The 26,177-nt window shown below is 40.9% G+C and overlaps 24 non-coding genes across 24 annotated transcripts; all 24 read right to left on the bottom strand.

Moving 5' to 3' along the window:
* Nucleotides 1–1,412: 1,412 nt before the first annotated feature.
* trnay-gua (transfer RNA tyrosine (anticodon GUA)) lies at nucleotides 1,413–1,500 on the bottom strand. The gene is given in 2 exon segments: nucleotides 1,413–1,448; nucleotides 1,464–1,500. It is a non-coding gene; the product is annotated as a tRNA-Tyr (tRNA).
* Nucleotides 1,501–2,660: 1,160 nt separating this feature from the next.
* On the bottom strand, nucleotides 2,661–2,748 carry trnay-gua (transfer RNA tyrosine (anticodon GUA)). The gene is given in 2 exon segments: nucleotides 2,661–2,696; nucleotides 2,712–2,748. It is a non-coding gene; the product is annotated as a tRNA-Tyr (tRNA).
* A 464-nt stretch (nucleotides 2,749–3,212) lies between these two features.
* LOC115536400 (5S ribosomal RNA) lies at nucleotides 3,213–3,332 on the bottom strand. Its single transcript, XR_003974685.1, has one exon. It is a non-coding gene; the product is annotated as a 5S ribosomal RNA (ribosomal RNA).
* Nucleotides 3,333–4,534: 1,202 nt separating this feature from the next.
* trnay-gua (transfer RNA tyrosine (anticodon GUA)) lies at nucleotides 4,535–4,622 on the bottom strand. The gene is given in 2 exon segments: nucleotides 4,535–4,570; nucleotides 4,586–4,622. It is a non-coding gene; the product is annotated as a tRNA-Tyr (tRNA).
* Nucleotides 4,623–4,961: 339 nt separating this feature from the next.
* On the bottom strand, nucleotides 4,962–5,049 carry trnay-gua (transfer RNA tyrosine (anticodon GUA)). The gene is given in 2 exon segments: nucleotides 4,962–4,997; nucleotides 5,013–5,049. It is a non-coding gene; the product is annotated as a tRNA-Tyr (tRNA).
* A 2,031-nt stretch (nucleotides 5,050–7,080) lies between these two features.
* On the bottom strand, nucleotides 7,081–7,168 carry trnay-gua (transfer RNA tyrosine (anticodon GUA)). The gene is given in 2 exon segments: nucleotides 7,081–7,116; nucleotides 7,132–7,168. It is a non-coding gene; the product is annotated as a tRNA-Tyr (tRNA).
* Nucleotides 7,169–8,328: 1,160 nt separating this feature from the next.
* trnay-gua (transfer RNA tyrosine (anticodon GUA)) lies at nucleotides 8,329–8,416 on the bottom strand. The gene is given in 2 exon segments: nucleotides 8,329–8,364; nucleotides 8,380–8,416. It is a non-coding gene; the product is annotated as a tRNA-Tyr (tRNA).
* A 339-nt stretch (nucleotides 8,417–8,755) lies between these two features.
* trnay-gua (transfer RNA tyrosine (anticodon GUA)) lies at nucleotides 8,756–8,843 on the bottom strand. The gene is given in 2 exon segments: nucleotides 8,756–8,791; nucleotides 8,807–8,843. It is a non-coding gene; the product is annotated as a tRNA-Tyr (tRNA).
* Nucleotides 8,844–9,364: 521 nt separating this feature from the next.
* On the bottom strand, nucleotides 9,365–9,452 carry trnay-gua (transfer RNA tyrosine (anticodon GUA)). Its single transcript is given in 2 exon segments — nucleotides 9,365–9,400; nucleotides 9,416–9,452. It is a non-coding gene; the product is annotated as a tRNA-Tyr (tRNA).
* Nucleotides 9,453–10,406: 954 nt separating this feature from the next.
* trnay-gua (transfer RNA tyrosine (anticodon GUA)) lies at nucleotides 10,407–10,494 on the bottom strand. Its single transcript is given in 2 exon segments — nucleotides 10,407–10,442; nucleotides 10,458–10,494. It is a non-coding gene; the product is annotated as a tRNA-Tyr (tRNA).
* Nucleotides 10,495–11,257: 763 nt separating this feature from the next.
* trnay-gua (transfer RNA tyrosine (anticodon GUA)) lies at nucleotides 11,258–11,345 on the bottom strand. The gene is given in 2 exon segments: nucleotides 11,258–11,293; nucleotides 11,309–11,345. It is a non-coding gene; the product is annotated as a tRNA-Tyr (tRNA).
* Nucleotides 11,346–12,293: 948 nt separating this feature from the next.
* Nucleotides 12,294–12,381, bottom strand: trnay-gua (transfer RNA tyrosine (anticodon GUA)). The gene is given in 2 exon segments: nucleotides 12,294–12,329; nucleotides 12,345–12,381. It is a non-coding gene; the product is annotated as a tRNA-Tyr (tRNA).
* Nucleotides 12,382–12,720: 339 nt separating this feature from the next.
* On the bottom strand, nucleotides 12,721–12,808 carry trnay-gua (transfer RNA tyrosine (anticodon GUA)). The gene is given in 2 exon segments: nucleotides 12,721–12,756; nucleotides 12,772–12,808. It is a non-coding gene; the product is annotated as a tRNA-Tyr (tRNA).
* A 527-nt stretch (nucleotides 12,809–13,335) lies between these two features.
* On the bottom strand, nucleotides 13,336–13,423 carry trnay-gua (transfer RNA tyrosine (anticodon GUA)). The gene is given in 2 exon segments: nucleotides 13,336–13,371; nucleotides 13,387–13,423. It is a non-coding gene; the product is annotated as a tRNA-Tyr (tRNA).
* Nucleotides 13,424–15,949: 2,526 nt separating this feature from the next.
* trnay-gua (transfer RNA tyrosine (anticodon GUA)) lies at nucleotides 15,950–16,037 on the bottom strand. The gene is given in 2 exon segments: nucleotides 15,950–15,985; nucleotides 16,001–16,037. It is a non-coding gene; the product is annotated as a tRNA-Tyr (tRNA).
* A 3,597-nt stretch (nucleotides 16,038–19,634) lies between these two features.
* trnay-gua (transfer RNA tyrosine (anticodon GUA)) lies at nucleotides 19,635–19,722 on the bottom strand. Its single transcript is given in 2 exon segments — nucleotides 19,635–19,670; nucleotides 19,686–19,722. It is a non-coding gene; the product is annotated as a tRNA-Tyr (tRNA).
* A 339-nt stretch (nucleotides 19,723–20,061) lies between these two features.
* Nucleotides 20,062–20,149, bottom strand: trnay-gua (transfer RNA tyrosine (anticodon GUA)). Its single transcript is given in 2 exon segments — nucleotides 20,062–20,097; nucleotides 20,113–20,149. It is a non-coding gene; the product is annotated as a tRNA-Tyr (tRNA).
* A 1,287-nt stretch (nucleotides 20,150–21,436) lies between these two features.
* Nucleotides 21,437–21,524, bottom strand: trnay-gua (transfer RNA tyrosine (anticodon GUA)). The gene is given in 2 exon segments: nucleotides 21,437–21,472; nucleotides 21,488–21,524. It is a non-coding gene; the product is annotated as a tRNA-Tyr (tRNA).
* A 766-nt stretch (nucleotides 21,525–22,290) lies between these two features.
* trnay-gua (transfer RNA tyrosine (anticodon GUA)) lies at nucleotides 22,291–22,378 on the bottom strand. The gene is given in 2 exon segments: nucleotides 22,291–22,326; nucleotides 22,342–22,378. It is a non-coding gene; the product is annotated as a tRNA-Tyr (tRNA).
* Nucleotides 22,379–23,144: 766 nt separating this feature from the next.
* On the bottom strand, nucleotides 23,145–23,232 carry trnay-gua (transfer RNA tyrosine (anticodon GUA)). Its single transcript is given in 2 exon segments — nucleotides 23,145–23,180; nucleotides 23,196–23,232. It is a non-coding gene; the product is annotated as a tRNA-Tyr (tRNA).
* Nucleotides 23,233–23,753: 521 nt separating this feature from the next.
* Nucleotides 23,754–23,841, bottom strand: trnay-gua (transfer RNA tyrosine (anticodon GUA)). Its single transcript is given in 2 exon segments — nucleotides 23,754–23,789; nucleotides 23,805–23,841. It is a non-coding gene; the product is annotated as a tRNA-Tyr (tRNA).
* Nucleotides 23,842–24,795: 954 nt separating this feature from the next.
* On the bottom strand, nucleotides 24,796–24,883 carry trnay-gua (transfer RNA tyrosine (anticodon GUA)). The gene is given in 2 exon segments: nucleotides 24,796–24,831; nucleotides 24,847–24,883. It is a non-coding gene; the product is annotated as a tRNA-Tyr (tRNA).
* A 339-nt stretch (nucleotides 24,884–25,222) lies between these two features.
* On the bottom strand, nucleotides 25,223–25,310 carry trnay-gua (transfer RNA tyrosine (anticodon GUA)). Its single transcript is given in 2 exon segments — nucleotides 25,223–25,258; nucleotides 25,274–25,310. It is a non-coding gene; the product is annotated as a tRNA-Tyr (tRNA).
* Nucleotides 25,311–25,831: 521 nt separating this feature from the next.
* trnay-gua (transfer RNA tyrosine (anticodon GUA)) lies at nucleotides 25,832–25,919 on the bottom strand. Its single transcript is given in 2 exon segments — nucleotides 25,832–25,867; nucleotides 25,883–25,919. It is a non-coding gene; the product is annotated as a tRNA-Tyr (tRNA).
* Nucleotides 25,920–26,177: the final 258 nt, after the last annotated feature.

Raw genomic sequence — 26,177 nt, 5'->3', positions numbered from 1 at the left:
CCCACCAACTGCGCTATCGAAGGTTGAGTGGTCTTGCGTAATTGAGAGAAAACCTAAATATGTCTAGTGGTAACGACTTTCTCTGATTGACTACCATTTCTTCATGAAATGATACTTCCTCAAAGTGGTTTTTTGCAACCCTATAAAATTCCTTCGAGCCGGAGTTGAACCAGCGACCTAAGGATTTCAGACTCATTTCACTACAGTCCTCCGCTCTACCAACTGAGCTATCGAATGGTGAAATAATTTGAGTAATTGAGGGTACATATACTAAATAAACTGGATACGACTATCTCTGATTGAATATTTGCCATTTCTTCCCCAAATGATAATACCTCAAAGTGGTTTTGCACTTCTATGAATTAACTTCTAGCCGGAGTTTAACCAACGACCAAAGGAATTCAGACTCTTTTCATTACAGTCCTCTGCCCCACCAACTGCGCTATCGAATGTTGAGTGGTCTTGCGTAATTGAGAGAATACCGAAATATGTCTATCGGTAACGACTTTCTCTTATTAACTACCATTTCTTCATGAAATGATACTTCCTCAAAGTGGTTTTGCAACCCTATAAAATTCCTCCGAGCCGGAGTTGAACCAGCGACCTAAGGTTTTCAGACTCATTTCACTACAGTCCTCCGCTCTACCAACTGAGCTATCGAAGGGTGAAGTAATTTGAGTAATTGAGGGTACATATACTAAATAAACTGGATACGACTATCTCTGATTGAATATTTGCCATTTCTTCCCCAAATGATAAATCCTCAAAGGAGTTTTGCCCTTCTATAAATTACCTTCTAGCCGGAGTTGAACCAGCGACCAATGGATTTCAGACACTTTTCATTACAGTCCTCTGCCCCACCAACTGCGCTTTCGAAGGTTGAGAGAAAACCTAAATATGTCTATTGGTAACGACTATCTCTGATTAACTACCATTTCTTCATGAAATGATACTTCCTCAAAGTGGTTTTGCAACCCTATAAAATTCCTTTGAGCCGGAGTTGAACCAGCGACCTAATGAGTTCAGACTCATTTCACTACAGTCCTCCGCTCTACCAACTGAGCTATCGAACTTTAAATATCTCTGTGTAATTGAGAGACAATCTAGTAAATAAACTGGAAAAGACATTCTCTGATTGAACAGTTTCCATTTCTTCCCCAAATGATAATTCCTCAAAGTTGCTTTGCACTTCTATGAATTAACTTCTAGCCGGAGTTGAACCAACGACCAAAGGATTTCAGACTCTTTTCATTACAGTCCTCTGCCCCACCAACTGCGCTATCGAATGTTGAGTGGTCTTACGTAATTGAGAGAATACCGAAATATGTCTATTGGTAACGACTTTCTCTGATTAACTACCATTTCTTCATGAAATGATACTTCCTCAAAGTGGTTTTGCAACCCTATAAAATTCCTTCGAGCCGGAGTTGAACCAGCAACCTAAGGATTTCAGACTCATTCCACTACAGTCCTCCGCTCTACCAACTGAGCTATCGAAGGGTGCAATAATTTAAGTAATTGAGGGTACATATACTAAATAAACTGGATACGACTATCTCTGATTGAATATTTGCCATTTCTTCCCCAAATGATAAATCCTCAAAGGAGTTTTGCCCTTCTATAAATTACCTTTTAGCAGGAGTTGAACCAGCGACCAATGGATTTCAGACTCATCTCATTACAGTCCGCTGCCCCACCAACTGCGCTTTCGAAGGTTGAGTGGTCTTGCGTAATTGAGAGAAAACCTAAATATGTCTAGTGGTAACGACTTTCTCTGATTAACTACCATTTCTTCATGAAATGATACTTCCTCAAAGTGGTTTTGCAACCCTATAAAATTCAGTCGAGCCGGAGTTGAACCAGCGACCTAAAGATTTCAGACTCATTTCATCACAGTCCTCTGCCCCACCAACTGCGCTATCGAATGTTGAGTGGTCTTACGTAATTGAGAGAATACCGAAATATGTCTATTTGTAACGACTTTCTCTGATTAACTACCATTTCTTCATGAAATGATACTTCCTCAAAGTGGTTTTGCAACCCTATAAAATTCATTAGAGCCGGAGTTGAACCAGCGACCTAAGGATTTCAGACTCATTTCACTACAGTCCTCCGCTCTACCAACTGAGCTATCGAAGGGTGTGATAATTTGAGTAATTGAGGGTACATATACTAAATAAACTGGATACGACTATCTCTGATTGAATATTTGCCATTTCTTCCCCAAATGATAAATCCTCAAAGTAGTTTTGCCCTTCTATAAATTACCTTCTAGCCGGAGTTAAACCAGTCCTCCGCTCTACCAACTGAGCTATCGAGGGTTAAGAATCCCTGTGTAATTGAGAGACAATCTACTAAATAAACTGGAAACGACATTCTCTGATTGAACAGTTTCAATTTCTTCCCCAAATGATAATTCCTCAAAGTGGTTTTGCACTTCTATGAATTAACTTCTAGCCGGAGTTGAACCAACGACCAAAGGATTTCAGACTCTTTTCATTACAGTCCTCTGCCCCACCAATTGCGCTATCGAATGTTGAGTGGTCTTGCGTAATTGAGAGAATACCGAAATATGTCTATTGGTAACGACTTTCTCTGATTAACTACCATTTCTTCATGATATGATACTTCCTCAAAGTGGTTTTGCAACCCTATAAAATTCCTTCGAGCCGGAGTTGAACCAGCGACCTAAGGATTTCAGACTAATTTCACTACAGTCCTCCGCTCTACCAACTGAGCTATCGAAGGGTGGGATAATTGTAGTAATTGAGGGTATATATACTAAATAAACTGGATACGACTATCTTTGAATGAATATTTGCCATTTCTTCCCCAAATGATAAATCCTCAAAGGAGTTTTGCCCTTCTATAAATTACCTTCTAGCCGGAGTTGAACCAGCGACCAATGGATTTCAGACTCTTTTCATTACAGTCCTCTGCCCCACCAACTGCGCTTTCGAAGGTTGAGTGGTCTTGCGTAATTGAGAGAAAACCTAAATATGTCTATTGGTAACGACTTTCTCTGATTAACAACCATTTCTTCATGAAATGATACTTCCTCAAAGTGGTTTTGCAACCCTATAAAAGTCCTTCGAGCCGGAGTTGAACCAGCGACCTAAGGATTTCAGACTCATTCCACTACAGTCCTCCGCTTTTTTTTTTTTTTTTTATCTTTTTAATGTTTTTTCAATTTTTTTACAATTTCCCGTCACTACTTACAGCAACCTGACCTTCCGAGGAGGTCTCCCATCCTAGTACTAACCAGGCCCGACCCTGCTTAGCTTCCGAGATCAGACGAGATCGGGCATGCCTAAGGTGGTATGGCCGTAAGCACAGTCCTCCGCTCTACCAACTGAGCTATCGAAGGGTGAAATAATTTGAGCCGGAGTTGAACAAGCGACCTAAGGATTTCAGACTCATTTCACTACAGTCCTCCGCTCTCCCAACTGAGCTATCGAAGGACGAGATAATTTGAGCCGGAGTTGAACCAGCGACCTAAGGATTTCAGACTCATTTCACTACAGTCCGCTGCCCCACCAACTGCGCTTTCGAAGGTTGAGTGGTCTTGCGTAATTGAGAGAAAACCTAAATATGTCTAGTGGTAACGACTTTCTCTGATTAACTACCATTTCTTCATGAAATGATACTTCCTCAAAGTGGTTTTGCAACCCTATAAAATTCCTTCAAGCCGGAGTTAAACCAGCGACGTAAGGATTTCAGACTCATTTCACTACAGTCCTCCGCTCTACCAACTGAGCTATCGAAGGTTGCAATAATTTGAGTAATTGAGGGTACATATACTAAATAAACTGGATACGACAAATCTCTGATTGAATATTTGCCATTTCTTCCCCAAATGATAAATCCTCAAAGGAGTTTTGCCCTTCTATAAATTACCTTCTAGCCGGAGTTGAACCAGCGACCAATGGATTTCAGAATCTTTTCATTACAGTCCTCTGCCCCACCAACTGCGCTTTCGAAGGTTGAGTGGTCTTGCGTAATTGAGAGAAAACCTAAATATGTCTATTGGTAACGACATTCTCTGATTAACTACCATTTCTTCATGAAATGATACTTCCTCAAAGTGGTTTTGCAACCCTATAAAATTCCTTCGAGCCGGAGTTCAACAAGCGACCTAAGGATTTCAGACTCATTTCACTACAGTCCTCCGCTCTCCCAACTGAGCTATCGAAGGATGAAATAATTTGAGTAATTGAGGGTACATATACTAAATAAACTGGATACGACTATCTCTGATTGAATATTTGCCATTTCTTCCCCAAATGATAATTCCTCAAAGTGGTTTTGCACTTCTATGAATTAACTTCTAGCCGGAGTTGAACCAACGACCAAAGGAATTCAGACTCTTTTCATTACAGTCCTCTGCCCCACCAACTGCGCTATCGAATGTTGAGTGGTCTTGCGTAATTGAGAGAATACCGAAATATGTCTATCGGTAACGACTTTCTCTGATTAACTACCATTTCTTCATGAAATGATACTTCCTCAAAGTGGTTTTGCAACCCTATAAAATTCCTTCGAGCCGGAGTTGAACCAGCGACCTAAGGATTTCAGACTCATTTCACTACAGTCCTCCGCTCTACCAACTGAGCTATCGAAAGGTGGGATAATTTGAGTAATTGAGGGTACATATACTAAATAAACTGGATACGACTCTCTCTGATTGAATATTTGCCATTTCTTCCCCAAATGATAATTCCTCAAAGTTGCTTTGCACTTCTATGAATTAACTTCTAGCCGGAGTTGAACCAACGACCAAAGGATTTCAGACTCTTTTCATTACAGTCCTCTGCCCCACCAACTGCGCTATCGAATGTTGAGTGGTCTTACGTAATTGAGAGAATACCGAAATATGTCAATTGGTAACGACTTTCTCTGATTAACTACCATTTCTTCATGAAATGATACTTCCTCAAAGTGGTTTTGCAACCCTATAAAATTCCTTCGAGCCGGAGTTGAACCAGCGACCTAAGGATTTCAGACTCATTTCACTACAGTCCTCCGCTCTACCAACTGAGCTATCGAAGGGTGCGATAGTTTGAGTAATTGAGGGTACATATACTAAATAAACTGGATACGACTATCTCTGATTGAATATTTGCCATTTCTTCCCCAAATGATAAATCCTCAAAGGAGTTTTGCCCTTCTATAAATTACCTTCTAGCCGGAGTTGAACCAGCGACCAATGGATTTCAGACTCTTTTCATTACAGTCCTCTGCCCCACCAACTGCGCTTTCGAAGATTGAGTGGTCTTGCGTAATTGAGAGAAAACCTAAATATGTCTATTGGTAACGACTTTCTCTGATTAACTACCATTTCTTCATGAAATGATACTTCCTCAAAGTGGTTTTGCAACCCTATGAAATTCCTTTGAGCCGGAGTTGAACCAGCGACCTAAAGATTTCAGACTCATTTCACTACAGTCCTCCGCTCTACCAACTGAGCTATAGAACGTTGAATATTTCCGCATATTTGAGAGACAATCTAGTAAATAAACTGGAAAAGACATTCTCTGATTGAACAGTTTCCATTTCTTCCCCAAATGATAATTCCTCAAAGTTGTTTTGCACTTCTATGAATTAACTTCTAGCCGGAGTTGAACCAACGACCAAAGGATTTCAGACTCTTTTCATTACAGTCCTCTGCCCCACCAACTGCGCTATCGAAGGTTGAGTGGTCTTGCGTAATTGAGAGAAAACCTAAATATGTCTAGTGGTAACGACTTTCTCTGATTGACTACCATTTCTTCATGAAATGATACTTCCTCAAAGTGGTTTTTTGCAACCCTATAAAATTCCTTCGAGCCGGAGTTGAACCAGCGACCTAAGGATTTCAGACTCATTTCACTACAGTCCTCCGCTCTACCAACTGAGCTATCGAATGGTGGGATAATTTGAGTAATTGAGGGTACATATACTAAATAAACTGGATACGACTATCTCTGATTGAATATTTGCCATTTCTTCCCCAAATGATAATTCCTCAAAGTGGTTTTGCACTTCTATGAATTAACTTCTAGCCGGAGTTTAACCAACGACCAAAGGAATTCAGACTCTTTTCATTACAGTCCTCTGCCCCACCAACTGCGCTATCGAATGTTGAGTGGTCTTGCGTAATTGAGAGAATACCGAAATATGTCTATCGGTAACGACTTTCTCTTATTAACTACCATTTCTTCATGAAATGATACTTCCTCAAAGTGGTTTTGCAACCCTATAAAATTCCTCCGAGCCGGAGTTGAACCAGCGACCTAAGGTTTTCAGACTCATTTCACTACAGTCCTCCGCTCTACCAACTGAGCTATCGAAGGGTGAAGTAATTTGAGTAATTGAGGGTACATATACTAAATAAACTGGATACGACTATCTCTGATTGAATATTTGCCATTTCTTCCCCAAATGATAAATCCTCAAAGGAGTTTTGCCCTTCTATAAATTACCTTCTAGCCGGAGTTGAACCAGCGACCAATGGATTTCAGACACTTTTCATTACAGTCCTCTGCCCCACCAACTGCGCTTTCGAAGGTTGAGAGAAAACCTAAATATGTCTATTGGTAACGACTTTCTCTGATTAACTACCATTTCTTCATGAAATGATACTTCCTCAAAGTGGTTTTGCAACCCTATAAAATTCCTTTGAGCCGGAGTTGAACCAGCGACCTAATGAGTTCAGACTCATTTCACTACAGTCCTCCGCTCTACCAACTGAGCTATCGAACTTTAAATATCTCTGTGTAATTGAGAGACAATCTAGTAAATAAACTGGAAAAGACATTCTCTGATTGAACAGTTTCCATTTCTTCCCCAAATGATAATTCCTCAAAGTTGCTTTGCACTTCTATGAATTAACTTCTAGCCGGAGTTGAACCAACGACCAAAGGATTTCAGACTCTTTTCATTACAGTCCTCTGCCCCACCAACTGCGCTATCGAATGTTGAGTGGTCTTACGTAATTGAGAGAATACCGAAATATGTCTATTGGTAACGACTTTCTCTGATTAACTACCATTTCTTCATGAAATGATACTTCCTCAAAGTGGTTTTGCAACCCTATAAAATTCCTTCGAGCCGGAGTTGAACCAGCAACCTAAGGATTTCAGACTCATTCCACTACAGTCCTCCGCTCTACCAACTGAGCTATCGAAGGGTGCAATAATTTAAGTAATTGAGGGTACATATACTAAATAAACTGGATACGACTATCTCTGATTGAATATTTGCCATTTCTTCCCCAAATGATAAATCCTCAAAGGAGTTTTGCCCTTCTATAAATTACCTTTTAGCAGGAGTTGAACCAGCGACCAATGGATTTCAGACTCATCTCATTACAGTCCGCTGCCCCACCAACTGCGCTTTCGAAGGTTGAGTGGTCTTGCGTAATTGAGAGAAAACCTAAATATGTCTAGTGGTAACGACTTTCTCTGATTAACTACCATTTCTTCATGAAATGATACTTCCTCAAAGTGGTTTTGCAACCCTATAAAATTCAGTCGAGCCGGAGTTGAACCAGCGACCTAAAGATTTCAGACTCATTTCATCACAGTCCTCTGCCCCACCAACTGCGCTATCGAATGTTGAGTGGTCTTACGTAATTGAGAGAATACCGAAATATGTCTATTTGTAACGACTTTCTCTGATTAACTACCATTTCTTCATGAAATGATACTTCCTCAAAGTGGTTTTGCAACCCTATAAAATTCATTAGAGCCGGAGTTGAACCAGCGACCTAAGGATTTCAGACTCATTTCACTACAGTCCTCCGCTCTACCAACTGAGCTATCGAAGGGTGTGATAATTTGAGTAATTGAGGGTACATATACTAAATAAACTGGATACGACTATCTCTGATTGAATATTTGCCATTTCTTCCCCAAATGATAAATCCTCAAAGTAGTTTTGCCCTTCTATAAATTACCTTCTAGCCGGAGTTAAACCAGTCCTCCGCTCTACCAACTGAGCTATCGAGGGTTAAGAATCCCTGTGTAATTGAGAGACAATCTACTAAATAAACTGGAAACGACATTCTCTGATTGAACAGTTTCAATTTCTTCCCCAAATGATAATTCCTCAAAGTGGTTTTGCACTTCTATGAATTAACTTCTAGCCGGAGTTGAACCAACGACCAAAGGATTTCAGACTCTTTTCATTACAGTCCTCTGCCCCACCAATTGCGCTATCGAATGTTGAGTGGTCTTGCGTAATTGAGAGAATACCGAAATATGTCTATTGGTAACGACTTTCTCTGATTAACTACCATTTCTTCATGATATGATACTTCCTCAAAGTGGTTTTGCAACCCTATAAAATTCCTTCGAGCCGGATTTGAACCAGCGACCTAAGGATTTCAGACTCATTTCACTACAGTCCTCCGCTCTACCAACTGAGCTATCGAAGAGTGTGATAGTTTGAGTAATTGAGGGTACATATACTAAATAAACTGGATACGACTATCTCTGATTGAATATTTGCCATTTCTTCCCCAAATGATAAATCCTCAAAGGAGTTTTGCCCTTCTATAAATTACCTTCTAGCCTAAGTTGAACCAGCGACCAATGGATTTCAGACTCTTTTCATTACAGTCCTCTGCCCCACCAACTGCGCTTTCGAAGATTGAGTGGTCTTGCGTAATTGAGAGAATACCGAAATATGTCTATTGGTAACGACTTTCTCTGATTAACTACCATTTCTTCATGAAATGATACTTCCTCAAAGTGGTTTTGCAACCCTATAAAATTCCTTCGAGCCGGAGTTGAACCAGCGACCTAAGGATTTCAGACTCATTCCACTACAGTCCTCCGCTCTACCAACTGAGCTATCGAAGGGTGTGATAATTTGAGTAATTGAGGGTACATATACTAAATAAACTGGATACGACTATCTCTGATTGAATATTTGCAATTTCTTCCCCAAATGATAAATCCTCAAAGTAGTTTTGCCCTTCTATAAATTACCTTCTAGCCGGAGTTAAACCAGTCCTCCGCTCTACCAACTGAGCTATCGAAAGGTGGGATAATTTGAGTAATTGAGGGTACATATACTAAATAAACTGGATACGACTATCTCTGATTGAATATTTGCCATTTCTTCCCCAAATGATAATTCCTCAAAGTGGTTTTGCACTTCTATGAATTAACTTCTAGCCGGAGTTGAACCAACGACCAAAGGAATTCAGACTCTTTTCATTACAGTCCTCTGCCCCACCAACTGCGCTATCGAATGTTGAGTGGTCTTGCGTAATTGAGAGAATACCGAAATATGTCTATTGGTAACGACTTTCTCTGATTAACTACCATTTCTTCATGAAATGATACTTCCTCAAAGTGGTTTTGCAACCCTATAAAATTCCTTCGAGCCGGAGTTGAACCAGCGACCTAAGGATTTCAGACTCATTTCACTACAGTCCTCCGCTCTACCAACTGAGCTATCGAAGGGTGTGATATTTTGAGTAATTGAGGGTACATATACTAAATAAACTGGATACGACTATCTCTGATTGAATATTTGCCATTTCTTCCCCAAATGATAAATCCTCAAAGGAGTTTTGCCCTTCTATAAATTACCTTCTAGCCGGAGTTGAACCAGCGACCAATGGATTTCAGACTCTTTTCATTACAGTCCTCTGCCCCACCAACTGCGCTTTCGAAGATTGAGTGGTCTTGCGTAATTGAGAGAATACCGAAATATGTCTATTGGTAACGACTTTCTCTGATTAACTACCATTTCTTCATGAAATGATACTTCCTCAAAGTGGTTTTGCAACCCTATAAAATTCCTTCGAGCCGGAGTTGAACCAGCGACCTAAGGATTTCAGACTCATTCCACTACATTCCTCCGCTCTACCAACTGAGCTATCGAAGGGTGAGATAATTTGAGCCGGAGTTGAACAAGCGACCTAAGGATTTCAGACTCATTTCACTACAGTCCTCCGCTCTCCCAACTGAGCTATCGAAGGATGAGATAATTTGAGCCGGAGTTGAACCAGTGACCTAAGGATTTCAGACTCATTTCACTACAGTCCTCCGCTCTACCAACTGAGCTATCGAAGGGTGAGATAAATTGAGTAATTGAGGGTACATATACTAAATAAACTGGATACGACTATCTCTGATTGAATATTTGCCATTTCTTCCCCAAATGATAAATCCTCAAAGGGGTTTTGCCCTTCTATAAATTACCTTTTAGCAGGAGTTGAACCAGCGACCAATGGATTTCAGACTCATCTCATTACAGTCCGCTGCCCCACCAACTGCGCTTTCGAAGGTTGAGTGGTCTTGCGTAATTGAGAGAAAACCTAAATATGTCTAGTGGTAACGACTTTCTCTGATTAACTACCATTTCTTCATGAAATGATACTTCCTCAAAGTGGTTTTGCAACCCTATAAAATTCCTTCGAGCCGGAGTTGAACCAGCGACCTAAGGATTTCAGACTCATTTCACTACAGTCCTCCGCTCTACCAACTGAGCTATCGAAGGGTGGGACAATTTGAGTAATTGAGGGTACATATACTAAATAAACTGGATACGACTATCTCTGATTGAATATTTGCCATTTCTTCCCCAAATGATAATTCCTCAAAGTGGTTTTGCACTTCTATGAATTAACTTCTAGCCGGAGTTTAACCAACGACCAAAGGAATTCAGACTCTTTTCATTACAGTCCTCTGCCCCACCAACTGCGCTATCGAATGTTGAGTGGTCTTGCGTAATTGAGAGAATACCGAAATATGTCTATCGGTAACGACTTTCTCTTATTAACTACCATTTCTTCATGAAATGATACTTCCTCAAAGTGGTTTTGCAACCCTATAAAATTCCTTCGAGCCGGAGTTGAACCAACGACCAAAGAATTTCAGACTCTTTTCATTACAGTCCTCTGCCCCACCAACTGCGCTATCGAATGTTGAGTGGTCTTACGTAATTGAGAGAATACCGAAATATGTCTATTGGTAACGACTTTCTCTGATTAACTACCATTTCTTCATGAAATGATAAATCCTCAAAGGAGTTTTGCCCTTCTATAAATTACCTTTTAGCAGGAGTTGAACCAGCGACCAATGGATTTCAGACTCATCTCATTACAGTCCGCTGCCCCACCAACTGCGCTTTCGAATGTTGAGTGGTCTTGCGTAATTGAGAGAATACCGAAATATGTCTATTGGTAACGACTTTCTCTGATTAACTACCATTTCTTCATGAAATGATACTTCCTCAAAGTGGTTTTGCAACCCTATAAAATTCCTTCGAGCCGGATTTGAACCAGCGACCTAAGGATTTCAGACTCATTTCACTACAGTCCTCCGCTCTACCAACTGAGCTATCGAAGCGTGTGATAGTTTGAGTAATTGAGGGTACATATACTAAATAAACTGGATACGACTATCTCTGATTGAATATTTGCCATTTCTTCCCCAAATGATAAATCCTCAAAGGAGTTTTGCCCTTCTATAAATTACCTTCTAGCCGGAGTTGAACCAGCGACCAATGGATTTCAGACTCTTTTCATTACAGTCCTCTGCCCCACCAACTGCGCTTTCGAAGATTGAGTGGTCTTGCGTAATTGAGAGAATACCGAAATATGTCTATTGGTAACGACTTTCTCTGATTAACTACCATTTCTTCATGAAATGATACTTCCTCAAAGTGGTTTTGCAACCCTATAAAATTCCTTCGAGCCGGAGTTGAACCAGCGACCTAAGGATTTCAGACTCATTCCACTACAGTCCTCCGGTCTACCAACTGAGCTATCGAAGGGTGTGATAATTTGAGTAATTGAGGGTACATATACTAAATAAACTGGATACGACTATCTCTGATTGAATATTTGCAATTTCTTCCCCAAATGATAAATCCTCAAGGTAGTTTTGCCCTTCTATAAATTACCTTCTAGCCGGAGTTAAACCAGTCCTCCGCTCTACCAACTGAGCTATCGAGGGTTAAGAATCCCTGTGTAATTGAGAGACAATCTACTAAATAAACTGGAAACGACATTCTCTGATTGAACAGTTTCAATTTCTTCCCCAAATGATTATTCCTCAAAGTGGTTTTGCACTTCTATGAATTAACTTCTAGCCGGAGTTGAACCAACGACCAAAGGATTTCAGACTCTTTTCATTACAGTCCTCTGCCCCACCAACTGCGCTATCGAATGTTGAGTGGTCTTGCGTAATTGAGAGAATACCGAAATATGTCTATTGGTAACGACTTTCTCCGATTAACTACCATTTCTTCATGAAATGATACTTCCTCAAAGTGGTTTTGCAACCCTATAAAATTCCTTCGAGCCGGAGTTGAACCAGCGACCTAAGGATTTCAGACTCATTTCACTACAGTCCTCCGCTCTACCAACTGAGCTATCGAAGGGTGTGATATTTTGAGTAATTGAGGGTACATATACTAAATAAACTGGATACGACTATCTCTGATTGAATATTTGCCATTTCTTCCCCAAATGATAAATCCTCAAAGGAGTTTTGCCCTTCTATAAATTACCTTCTAGCCGGGGTTGAACCAGCGACCAATGGATTTCAGACTCTTTTCATTACAGTCCTCTGCCCCAACAACTGCGCTTTCGAAGATTGAGTGGTCTTGCGTAATTGAGAGAATACCGAAATATGTCTATTGGTAACGACTTTCTCTGATTAACTACCATTTCTTCATGAAATGATACTTCCTCAAAGTGGTTTTGCAACCCTATAAAATTCCTTCGAGCCGGAGTTGAACCAGCGACCTAAGGATTTCAGACTCATTCCACTACAGTCCTCCGCTCTACCAACTGAGCTATCGAAGGGTGAGATAATTTGAGCCGGAGTTGAACAAGCGACCTAAGGATTTCAGACTTATTCCACTACAGTCCTCCGCTCTCCCAACTGAGCTATCGAAGGATGAGATAATTTGAGCCGGAGTTGAACCAGCGACCTAAGGATTTCAGACTCATTTCACTACACTCCTCCGCTCTACCAACTGAGCTATCGAAGGGTGAGATAAATTGAGTAATTGAGGGTACATATACTAAATAAACTGGATACGACTATCTCTGATTGAATATTTGCCATTTCTTCCCCAAATGATAAATCCTCAAAGGGGTTTTGCCCTTCTATAAATTACCTTTTAGCAGGAGTTGAACCAGCGACCAATGGATTTCAGACTCATCTCATTACAGTCTGCTGCCCCACCAACTGCGCTTTCGAAGGTTGAGTGGTCTTGCGTAATTGAGAGAAAACCTAAATATGTCTAGTGGTAACGACTTTCTCTGATTAACTACCATTTCTTCATGAAATGATACTTCCTCAAAGTGGTTTTGCAACCCTATAAAATTCCTCCGAGCCGGAGTTGAACCAGCGACCTAAGGATTTCAGACTCATTTCACTACAGTCCTCCGCTCTACCAACTGAGCTATCGAAGGGTGGGACAATTTGAGTAATTGAGGGTACATATACTAAATAAACTGGATACGACTATCTCTGATTGAATATTTGCCATTTCTTCCCCAAATGATAATTCCTCAAAGTGGTTTTGCACTTCTATGAATTAACTTCTAGCCGGAGTTTAACCAACGACCAAAGGAATTCAGACTCTTTTCATTACAGTCCTCTGCCCCACCAACTGCGCTATCGAATGTTGAGTGGTCTTGCGTAATTGAGAGAATACCGAAATATGTCTATCGGTAACGACTTTCTCTTATTAACTACCATTTCTTCATGAAATGATACTTCCTCAAAGTGGTTTTGCAACCCTATAAAATTCCTTCGAGCCGGAGTTGAACCAGCGACCTAAGGTTTTCAGACTCATTTCACTACAGTCCTCCGCTCTACCAACTAAGCTATCGAAGGGTGAAATAACTTGAGTAATTGAGGGTACATATACTAAATAAACTGGATACGACTATCTCTGATTGAATATTTGCCATTTCTTCCCCAAATGATAAATCCTCAAAGGAGTTTTGCCCTTCTATAAATTACCTTCTAGCCGGAGTTGAACCAGCGACCAATGGATTTCAGACTCTTTTCATTACAGTCCTCTGCCCCACCAACTGCGCTTTCGAAGGTTGAGAGAAAACCTAAATATGTCTATTGGTAACGACTTTCTCTGATTAACTACCATTTCTTCATGAAATGATACTTCCTCAAAGTGGTTTTGCAACCCTATAAAATTCCTCCGAGCCGGAGTTGAACCAGCGACCTAAGGATTTCAGACTCATTCCAATACAGTCCTCTGCTCTACCAACTGAGCTATCGAAGGGTGAGATAATTTGAGCCGGAGTTGAACAAGCGACGTAAGGATTTCAGACTCATTTCACTACAGTCCTCCGCTCTCCCAACTGAGCTATCGAATGATGAGATAATTTGAGCCGGAGTTGAACCAGCGACCTGAGGATTTCAGACTCATTTCACTACAGTCCTCCGCTCTACCAACTGAGCTATCGAAGGGTGGGATAATTTGAGTAATTGAGGGTACATATACTAAATAAACTGGATACGACTATCTCTGATTGAATATTTGCCATTTCTTCCCCAAATGATAATTCCTCAAAGTGGTTTTGCACTTCTATGAATTAACTTCTAGCCGGAGTTGAACCAACGACCAAAGGAATTCAGACTCTTTTCATTACAGTCCTCTGCCCCACCAACTGCGCTATCGAATGTTGAGTGGTCTTGCGTAATTGAGAGAATACCGAAATATGTCTATTGGTGACGACTTTCTCTGATTAACTACCATTTCTTCATGAAATGATACTTCCTCAAAGTGGTTTTGCAACCCTATAAAATTCCGTCGAGCCGGAGTTGAACCAGCGACCTAATGATTTCAGACTCATTTCACTACAGTCCTCCGCTCTACCAACTGAGCAATCGAAGGATGAGATAATTTGAGTAATTGAAGGTACATATACTAAATAAACTGGATACGACTATCTCTGATTGAATATTTGCCATTTCTTCCCCAAATGATAAATCCTCAAAGGAGTTTTGCCCTTCTATAAATTACCTTCTAGCCGGAGTTGAACCAGCGACCAATGGATTTCAGACTCTTTTCATTACAGTCCTCTGCCCCACCAACTGCGCTTTCGAAAGTTGAGTGGTCTTGCGTAATTGAGAGAAAACCTAAATGTGTCTATAGGTAACGACTTTCTCTGATTAACTACCATTTCTTCATGAAATGATACTTCCTCAAAGTGGTTTTGCAACCCTATAAAATTCCTTTGAGCCGGAGTTGAACCAGCGACCTAAGGATTTCAGACTCATTTCACTACAGTCCTCCGCTCTACCAACTGAGCTATCGAAGGGTGAGATAATTTGAGTAATTGAGGGTACATATACTAAATAAACTGGATACGACTATCTCTGATTGAATATTTGCCATTTCTTCCCCAAATGATAAATCCTCAAAGGAGTTTTGCCCTTCTATAAATTACCTTTTAGCCGGAGTTGAACCAGCGACCTAAGGATTTCAGACTCATTTCACTACAGTCCTCCGCTCTCCCAACTGAGCTATCGAAGGATGAGATAATTTGAGCCGGAGTTGAACCAGCGACCTAAGGATTTCAGACTCATTTCACTACAGTCCTCCGCTCTACCAACTGAGCTATCGAAGGGTGAGATAAATTGAGTAATTGAGGGTACATATACTAAATAAACTGGATACGACTATCTCTGATTGAATATTTGCCATTTCTTCCCCAAATGATAAATCCTCAAAGGGGTTTTGCCCTTCTATAAATTACCTTTTAGCAGGAGTTGAACCAGCGACCAATGGATTTCAGACTCATCTCATTACAGTCCGCTGCCCCACCAACTGCGCTTTCGAAGGTTGAGTGGTCTTGCGTAATTGAGAGAAAACCTAAATATGTCTATTGGTAACGACTTTCTCTGATTAACTACCATTTCTTCATGAAATGATACTTCCTCAAAGTGGTTTTGCAACCCTATAAAATTCCTTCGAGCCGGAGTTGAACCAGCGACCTAAGGATTTCAGACTCATTTCACTACAGTCCTCCGCTCTACCAACTGAGCTATCGAAGGGTGGGACAATTTGAGTAATTGAGGGTACATATACTAAATAAACTGGATACGACTATCTCTGATTGAATATTTGCCATTTCTTCCCCAAATGATAATTCCTCAAAGTGGTTTTGCACTTCTATGAATTAACTTCTAGCCGGAGTTTAACCAACGACCAAAGGAATTCAGACTCTTTTCATTACAGTCCTCTGCCCCACCAACTGCGCTATCGAATGTTGAGTGGTCTTGCGTAATTGAGAGAATGCCGAAATATGTCTATCGGTAACGACTTTCTCTTATTAACTACCATTTCTTCATGAAATGATACTTCCTCAAAGTGGTTTTGCAACCCTATAAAATTCCTTCGAGCCGGATTTGAACCAGCGACCTAAGGTTTTCAGACTCATTTCACTACAGTCCTCCGCTCTACCAACTAAGCTATCGAAGTGTGAAATAATTTGAGTAATTGAGGGTACATATACTAAATAAACTGGATACGACTATCTCTGATTGAATATTTGCCATTTCTTCCCCAAATGATAAATCCTCAAAGGAGTTTTGCCCTTCTATAAATTACCTTCTAGCCGGAGTTGAACCAGCGACCAATGGATTTCAGACTCTTTTCATTACAGTCCTCTGCCCCACCAACTGCGCTTTCGAAGGTTGAGAGAAAACCTAAATATGTCTATTGGTAACGACTTTCTCTGATTAAAGGTTGTATAGGTGATTTGCTTTTTTGGCCATTTTTGCAAAATTACTTGAAATCCTTATCATAACCCGCTTACAGCCACTGAGTTAGAAGTACTGACATGAAAATTAAACAAGTCAATCATCTGTGGAACGGGCAGGGCTCGAAAAACTCCAGCCAATCATTTTCATTGCCACCGAGTTGCATTGGACAGTAAGTACGTCAATCAAACGGTCGTACTGCACTCCCCCTCCCCCGCGCCCCGCGCGCGACCCCTTCGTGCAGTACTCGTGACCCAGAGCTCGTGACCCAGAGCAAGCTCCTGTTTGTTGTTATCCTGCGGTAGCTACTGGAACTAGTTAATCCACATTTGGACCTAGCAGTAGAAGACAATTTCCATGGCAGACAAGACGCCACCATCTCCACCACCACCACCACCACCAGCAAAGAGAAGGAAAACTCTTTTTCAGAGAGTAATTGATATTAAAAACGCTGAAAGAGAAAAACTGAAATCAAGAATAATCCTAGGCGCTGCTTTCGAACGTTGGCGGCAACTGAAGGACGAGAAGGGTCTAAAAACCGATGCTTGTGTGGCGGTTGACCTAGTTTCAAAGTTTATACCGTTTATACTCGGTAATACCGGTGTGGAGACGAGTGTATTACTCGGTGTGAAAATGTCCGCACCGCGGCAACCCTAGTGAAAACCAGGACTTCCAATACAATTATATGAAACAAACATACATTTTCTAAAAATAGTAATGATTTATGTGACCGTTTAATGTTTATAACATCTGGTCCAACCATTGCAGCGAGAACGTATTCTCAGCAGGGGGTGCTGGGAAAAAAAAAAACTCAGCCTGCACTAGACTCGCAACTCGTTACATTGATAAAAAAAGATGTATAGCAGCGCAGCTCAATTACACCAGTGCATGCGCGGACAGTTGAAAATCGATCGTTCACATCCAGCTGCTCACAGAACAAGTTTAGCGCACCACCGCTACCCTCACACTTTTTCATATAACCTTTTTTCAGCACTAGGTCATATGAGCATTAAATAAATGCTGCGTCTCAAAATGCCTTGGACAGCAGCGAGGATGACTCGCTTTGCCACGGGCCGAAACAGTTCGGAGCGACCACAGCCAGAGCGAACACAGCGGGGCAGAGGAGTGTCAGGAATAGTCTTTGGTGTACACATCAGTACGGCCTATTTGCACTACTGTTTAGTGGCAATGCAGTGTTTTATTCGATGCCTTTTTTATTTTCGTATATTATTTCAATTAATACAATTTATTTATTCATAAAAAACGGAGCTGGTCTTCAAATCTTTTTTCCAAATATAGGTCGTCTTACAATGGGGTTTGTGTTTATATTCGGACCAATACGGTACAGCGGGCGCTCACATGACGTTAAGCATTTCCTGGTGCATAATGTGACGCTTCAGAACCTAAAATCCCGTTTCTCCCCGTTGACACGACAACACATAACCGGCGTTTTCAGAAATCTCCACTTTGGCCGGAGTTTTTAGAAATGATCGTTTTCTGTGATAAGACAGGGCCTCGGACAGGGGGTGTTGCAGCACCCCCAGCACTCCTACTTCCCGCGGTACTGGGTGCAACTTACAGCTGAATGTAGTGCCATGTTGTTAAACGAAAACCTACGCTAGCCTGGCTCGCTCTCGCGCATCTCTGTTCGCGCTCGTGCATGATTGCGCGTCCAGGTACTTGGAATGGGTGGAGTCAGAGTCAGCGTTGAAGGAGAGGGGGTAGGACCATTTGAGTTGTGTATTTTCAAAATCTGCTGGCGTTTCGCAAATCACCTACCCAACCTTTAACTACCATTTCTTCATGAAATGATACTTCCTCAAAGTGGTTTTGCAACCCTATAAAATTCCTCCGAGCCGGAGTTGAACCAGCGACCTAAGGATTTCAGACTCATTCCAATACAGTCCTCTGCTCTACCAACTGAGCTATCGAAGGGTGAGATAATTTGAGCCGGAGTTGAACAAGCGACCTAAGGATTTCAGACTCATTTCACTACAGTCCTCCGCTCTCCCAACTGAGCTATCGAAGGATGAGATAATTTGAGCCGGAGTTGAACCAGCGACCTAAGGATTTCAGACTCATTTCACTACAGTTATCCGCTCTACCAACTGAGCTATCGAAGGGTGGGATAATTTGAGTAATTGAGGGTACATATACTAAATAAACTGGATACGACTATCTCTGATTGAATATTTGCCATTTCTTCCCCAAATGATAATTCCTCAAAGTGGTTTTGCACTTCTATGAATTAACTTCTAGCCGGAGTTGAACCAACGACCAAAGGAATTCAGACTCTTTTCATTACAGTCCTCTGCCCCACCAACTGCGCTATCGAATGTTGAGTGGTCTTGCGTAATTGAGAGAATACCGAAATATGTCTATTGGTAACGACTTTCTCTGATTAACTACCATTTCTTCATGAAATGATACTTCCTCAAAGTGGTTTTGCAACCCTATAAAATTCCGTCGAGCCGGAGTTGAACCAGCGACCTAATGATTTCAGACTCATTTCACTACAGTCCTCCGCTCTACCAACTGAGCAATCGAAGGATGAGATAATTTGAGTAATTGAAGGTACATATACTAAATAAACTGGATACGACTATCTCTGATTGAATATTTGCCATTTCTTCCCCAAATGATAAATCCTCAAAGGAGTTTTGCCCTTCTATAAATTACCTTCTAGCCGGAGTTGAACCAGCGACCAATGGATTTCCGACTCTTTTCATTACAGTCCTCTGCCCCACCAACTGCGCTTTCGAAAGTTGAGTGGTATTGCGTAATTGAGAGAAAACCTAAATGTGTCTATAGGTAACGACTTTCTCTGATTAACTACCATTTCTTCATGAAATGATACTTCCTCAAAGTGGTTTTGCAACCCTATAAAATTCCTTCGAGCCGGAGTTGAACCAGCGACCTAAGGATTTCAGACTCATTTCACTACAGTCCTCCGCTCTACCAACTGAGCTATCGAAGGGTGAGATAATTTGAGTAATTGAGGGTACATATACTAAATAAACTGGATACGACTATCTCTGATTGAATATTTGCCATTTCTTCCCCAAATGATAAATCCTCAAAGGAGTTTTGCCCTTCTATAAATTACCTTTTAGCCGGAGTTGAACCAGCGACCAATGGATTTCAGACTCATCTCATTACAGTCCGCTGCCCCACCAACTGCGCTTTCGAAGGTTGAGTGGTCTTGCGTAATTGAGAGAAAACCTAAATATGTCTAGTGGTAACGACTTTCTCTGATTAACTACCATTTCTTCATGAAATGATACTTCCTCAAAGTGGTTTTGCAACCCTATAAAATTCCTTCGAGCCGGAGTTGAACCAGCGACCTAAGGATTTCAGACTCATTTCACTACAGTCCTCCGCTCTCCCAACTGAGCTATCGAAGGATGAGATAATTTTAGCCGGAGTTGAACCAGCGACCTAAGGATTTCAGACTCATTTCACTACAGTCCTCCGCTCTACCAACTGAGCTATCGAAGGCTGAGATAAATTGAGTAATTGAGGGTACATATACTAAATAAACTGGATACGACTATCTCTGATTGAATATTTGCCATTTCTTCCCCAAATGATAAATCCTCAAAGGAGTTTTGCCCTTCTATAAATTACCTTTTAGCAGGAGTTGAACCAGCGACCAATGGATTTCAGACTCATCTCATTACAGTCCGCTGCCCCACCAACTGCGCTTTCGAAGGTTGAGTGGTCTTGCGTAATTGAGAGAAAACCTAAATATGTCTAGTGGTAACGACTTTCTCTGATTAACTACCATTTCTTCATGAAATGATACTTCCTCAAAGTGGTTTTGCAACCCTAAAAAATTCCTTCGAGCCGGAGTTGAACCAGCGACCTAAGGATTTCAGACTCATTTCACTACAGTCCTCCGCGCTACCAACTGAGCTATCGATGGATGGGATAATTTGAGTAATTGAGGGTACATATACTAAATAAACTGGATACGACTATCTCTGATTGAATATTTGCCATTTCTTCCCCAAATGATAATTCCTCAAAGTGGTTTTGCACTTCTATGAATTAACTTCTAGCCGGAGTTGAACCAACGACCAAAGGAATTCAGACTCTTTTCATTACAGTCCTCTGCCCCACCAACTGCGCTATCGAATGTTGAGTGGTCTTGCGTAATTGAGAGAATACCGAAATATGTCTATTGGTAACGACTTTCTCTGATTAACTACCATTTCTTCATGAAATGATACTTCCTCAAAGTGGTTTTGCAACCCTATAAAATTCCGTCGAGCCGGAGTTGAACCAGCGACCTAATGATTTCAGACTCATTTCACTACAGTCCTCCGCTCTACCAACTGAGCAATGGAAGGATGAGATAATTTGAGTAATTGAAGGTACATATACTAAATAAACTGGATACGACTATCTCTGATTGAATATTTGCCATTTCTTCCCCAAATGATAAATCCTCAAAGGAGTTTTGCCCTTCTATAAATTACCTTCTAGCCGGAGTTGAACCAGCGACCAATGGATTTCAGACTCTTTTCATTACAGTCCTCTGCCCCACCAACTGCGCTTTCGAAAGTTGAGTGGTCTTGCGTAATTGAGAGAAAACCTAAATGTGTCTATAGGTAACGACTTTCTCTGATTAACTACCATTTCTTCATGAAATGATACTTCCTCAAAGTGGTTTTGCAACCCTATAAAATTCCTTCGAGCCGGAGTTGAACCAGCGACCTAAGGATTTCAGACTCATTTCACTACAGTCCTCCGCTCTACCAACTGAGCTATCGAAGGGTGAGATAATTTGAGTAATTGAGGGTACATATACTAAATAAACTGGATACGACTATCTCTGATTGAATATTTGCCATTTCTTCCCCAAATGATAATTCCTCAAAGTGGTTTTGCACTTCTATGAATTAACTTCTAGCCGGAGTTGAACCAACGACCAAAGGAATTCAGACTCTTTTCATTACAGTCCTCTGCCCCACCAACTGCGCTATCGAATGTTGAGTGGTCTTGCGTAATTGAGAGAATACCGAAATATGTCTATTGGTAACGACTTTCTCTGATTAACTACCATTTCTTCATGAAATGATACTTCCTCAAAGTGGTTTTGCAACCCTATAAAATTCCGTCGAGCCGGAGTTGAACCAGCGACCTAATGATTTCAGACTCATTTCACTACAGTCCTCCGCTCTACCAACTGAGCAATCGAAGGATGAGATAATTTGAGTAATTGAAGGTACATATACTAAATAAACTGGATACGACTATCTCTGAATGAATATTTGCCATTTCTTCCCCAAATGATAAATCCTCAAAGGAGTTTTGCCCTTCTATAAATTACCTTCTAGCCGGAGTTGAACCAGCGACCAATGGATTTCAGACTCTTTTCATTACAGTCCTCTGCCCCACCAACTGCGCTTTCGAAAGTTGAGTGGTCTTGCGTAATTGAGAGAAAACCTAAATGTGTCTATAGGTAACGACTTTCTCTGATTAACTACCATTTCTTCATGAAATGATACTTCCTCAAAGTGGTTTTGCAACCCTATAAAATTCCTTCGAGCCGGAGTTGAACCAGCGACCTAAGGATTTCAGACTCATTTCACTACAGTCCTCCGCTCTACCAACTGAGCTATCGAAGGGTGAGATAATTTGAGTAATTGAGGGTACATATACTAAATAAACTGGATACGACTATCTCTGATTGAATATTTGCCATTTCTTCCCCAAATGATAAATCCTCAAAGGAGTTTTGCCCTTCTATAAATTACCTTTTAGCCGGAGTTGAACCAGCGACCAATGGATTTCAGACTCATCTCATTACAGTCCGCTGCCCCACCAACTGCGCTTTCGAAGGTTGAGTGGTCTTGCGTAATTGAGAGAAAACCTAAATATGTCTAGTGGTAACGACTTTCTCTGATTAACTACCATTTCTTCATGAAATGATACTTCCTCAAAGTGGTTTTGCAACCCTATAAAATTCCTTCGAGACGGAGTTGAACCAGTGACCTACGGATTTCAGACTCATTCCACTACAGTCCTCCGCTCTACCAACTGAGCTATCGAAGGGTGTGATAATTTGAGTAATTGAGGGTACATATACTAAATAAACTGGATACGACTATCTCTGATTGAATATTTGCCATTTCTTCCCCAAATGATAAATCCTCAAAGGAGTTTTGCCCTTCTATAAATTACCTTCTAGCCTAAGTTGAACCAGCGACCAATGGATTTCAGACTCTTTTCATTACAGTCCTCTGCCCCACCAACTGCGCTTTCGAAGATTGAGTGGTCTTGCGTAATTGAGAGAATACCGAAATATGTCTATTGGTAACGACTTTCTCTGATTAACTACCATTTCTTCATGAAATGATACTTCCTCAAAGTGGTTTTGCAACCCTATAAAATTCCTTCGAGCCGGAGTTGAACCAGCGACCTAAGGATTTCAGACTCATTCCACTACAGTCCTCCGCTCTACCAACTGAGCTATCGAAGGGTGTGATAATTTGAGTAATTGAGGGTACATATACTAAATAAACTGGATACGACTATCTCTGATTGAATATTTGCAATTTCTTCCCCAAATGATAAATCCTCAAAGTAGTTTTGCCCTTCTATAAATTACCTTCTAGCCGGAGTTAAACCAGTCCTCCGCTCTACCAACTGAGCTATCGAAAGGTGGGATAATTTGAGTAATTGAGGGTACATATACTAAATAAACTGGATACGACTATCTCTGATTGAATATTTGCCATTTCTTCCCCAAATGATAATTCCTCAAAGTGGTTTTGCACTTCTATGAATTAACTTCTAGCCGGAGTTGAACCAACGACCAAAGGAATTCAGACTCTTTTCATTACAGTCCTCTGCCCCACCAACTGCGCTATCGAATGTTGAGTGGTCTTGCGTAATTGAGAGAATACCGAAATATGTCTATTGGTAACGACTTTCTCTGATTAACTACCATTTCTTCATGAAATGATACTTCCTCAAAGTGGTTTTGCAACCCTATAAAATTCCTTCGAGCCGGAGTTGAACCAGCGACCTAAGGATTTCAGACTCATTTCACTACAGTCCTCCGCTCTACCAACTGAGCTATCGAAGGGTGTGATATTTTGAGTAATTGAGGGTACATATACTAAATAAACTGGATACGACTATCTCTGATTGAATATTTGCCATTTCTTCCCCAAATGATAAATCCTCAAAGGAGTTTTGCCCTTCTATAAATTACCTTCTAGCCGGAGTTGAACCAGCGACCAATGGATTTCAGACTCTTTTCATTACAGTCCTCTGCCCCACCAACTGCGCTTGCGAAGATTGAGTGGTCTTGCGTAATTGAGAGAATACCGAAATATGTCTATTGGTAACGACTTTCTCTGATTAACTACCATTTCTTCATGAAATGATACTTCCTCAAAGTGGTTTTGCAACCCTATAAAATTCCTTCGAGCCGGAGTTGAACCAGCGACCTAAGGATTTCAGACTCATTCCACTACATTCCTCCGCTCTACCAACTGAGCTATCGAAGGGTGAGATAATTTGAGCCGGAGTTGAACAAGCGACCTAAGGATTTCAGACTCATTTCACTACAGTCCTCCGCTCTCCCAACTGAGCTATCGAAGGATGAGATAATTTGAGCCGGAGTTGAACCAGCGACCTAAGGATTTCAGACTCATTTCACTACAGTCCTCCGCTCTACCAACTGAGCTATCGAAGGGTGAGATAAATTGAGTAATTGAGGGTACATATACTAAATAAACTGGATACGACTATCTCTGATTGAATATTTGCCATTTCTTCCCCAAATGATAAATCCTCAAAGGGGTTTTGCCCTTCTATAAATTACCTTTTAGCAGGAGTTGAACCAGCGACCAATGGATTTCAGACTCATCTCATTACAGTCCGCTGCCCCACCAACTGCGCTTTCGAAGGTTGAGTGGTCTTGCGTAATTGAGAGAAAACCTAAATATGTCTAGTGGTAACGACTTTCTCTGATTAACTACCATTTCTTCATGAAATGATACTTCCTCAAAGTGGTTTTGCAACCCTATAAAATTCCTTCGAGCCGGAGTTGAACCAGCGACCTAAGGATTTCAGACTCATTTCACTACAGTCCTCCGCTCTACCAACTGAGCTATCGAAGGGTGGGACAATTTGAGTAATTGAGGGTACATATACTAAATAAACTGGATACGACTATCTCTGATTGAATATTTGCCATTTCTTCCCCAAATGATAAATCCTCAAAGGAGTTTTGCACTTCTATGAATTAACTTCTAGCCGGAGTTTAACCAACGACCAAAGGAATTCAGACTCTTTTCATTACAGTCCGCTGCCCCACCAACTGCGCTTTCGAATGTTGAGTGGTCTTGCGTAATTGAGAGAATACCGAAATATGTCTATTGGTAACGACTTTCTCTGATTAACTACCATTTCTTCATGAAATGATACTTCCTCAAAGTGGTTTTGCAACCCTATAAAATTCCTTCGAGCCGGAGTTGAACCAGCGACCTAAGGATTTCAGACTCATTCCACTACAGTCCTCCGCTCTACCAACTGAGCTATCGAAGGGTGTGATAATTTGAGTAATTGAGGGTACATATACTAAATAAACTGGATACGACTATCTCTGATTGAATATTTGCAATTTCTTCCCCAAATGATAAATCCTCAAGGTAGTTTTGCCCTTCTATAAATTACCTTCTAGCCGGAGTTAAACCAGTCCTCCGCTCTACCAACTGAGCTATCGAGGGTTAAGAATCCCTGTGTAATTGAGAGACAATCTACTAAATAAACTGGAAACGACATTCTCTGATTGAACAGTTTCAATTTCTTCCCCAAATGATTATTCCTCAAAGTGGTTTTGCACTTCTATGAATTAACTTCTAGCCGGAGTTGAACCAACGACCAAAGGATTTCAGACTCTTTTCATTACAGTCCTCTGCCCCACCAACTGCGCTATCGAATGTTGAGTGGTCTTGCGTAATTGAGAGAATACCGAAATATGTCTATTGGTAACGACTTTCTCTGATTAACTACCATTTCTTCATGAAATGATACTTCCTCAAAGTGGTTTTGCAACCCTATAAAATTCCTTCGAGCCGGAGTTGAACCAGCGACCTAAGGATTTCAGACTCATGTCACTACAGTCCTCCGCTCTACCAACTGAGCTATCGAAGGGTGTGATATTTTGAGTAATTGAGGGTACATATACTAAATAAACTGGATACGACTATCTCTGATTGAATATTTGCCATTTCTTCCCCAAATGATAAATCCTCAAAGGAGTTTTGCCCTTCTATAAATTACCTTCTAGCCGGGGTTGAACCAGCGACCAATGGATTTCAGACTCTTTTCATTACAGTCCTCTGCCCCAACAACTGCGCTTTCGAAGATTGAGTGGTCTTGCGTAATTGAGAGAATACCGAAATATGTCTA

The sequence above is a fragment of the Gadus morhua genome, chromosome 22 (genome assembly GCF_902167405.1).
Source record: "Gadus morhua chromosome 22, gadMor3.0, whole genome shotgun sequence".
Lineage (NCBI taxonomy): Eukaryota > Metazoa > Chordata > Actinopteri > Gadiformes > Gadidae > Gadus > Gadus morhua.
This window is presented reverse-complemented; position numbering and strand designations above follow the sequence as displayed.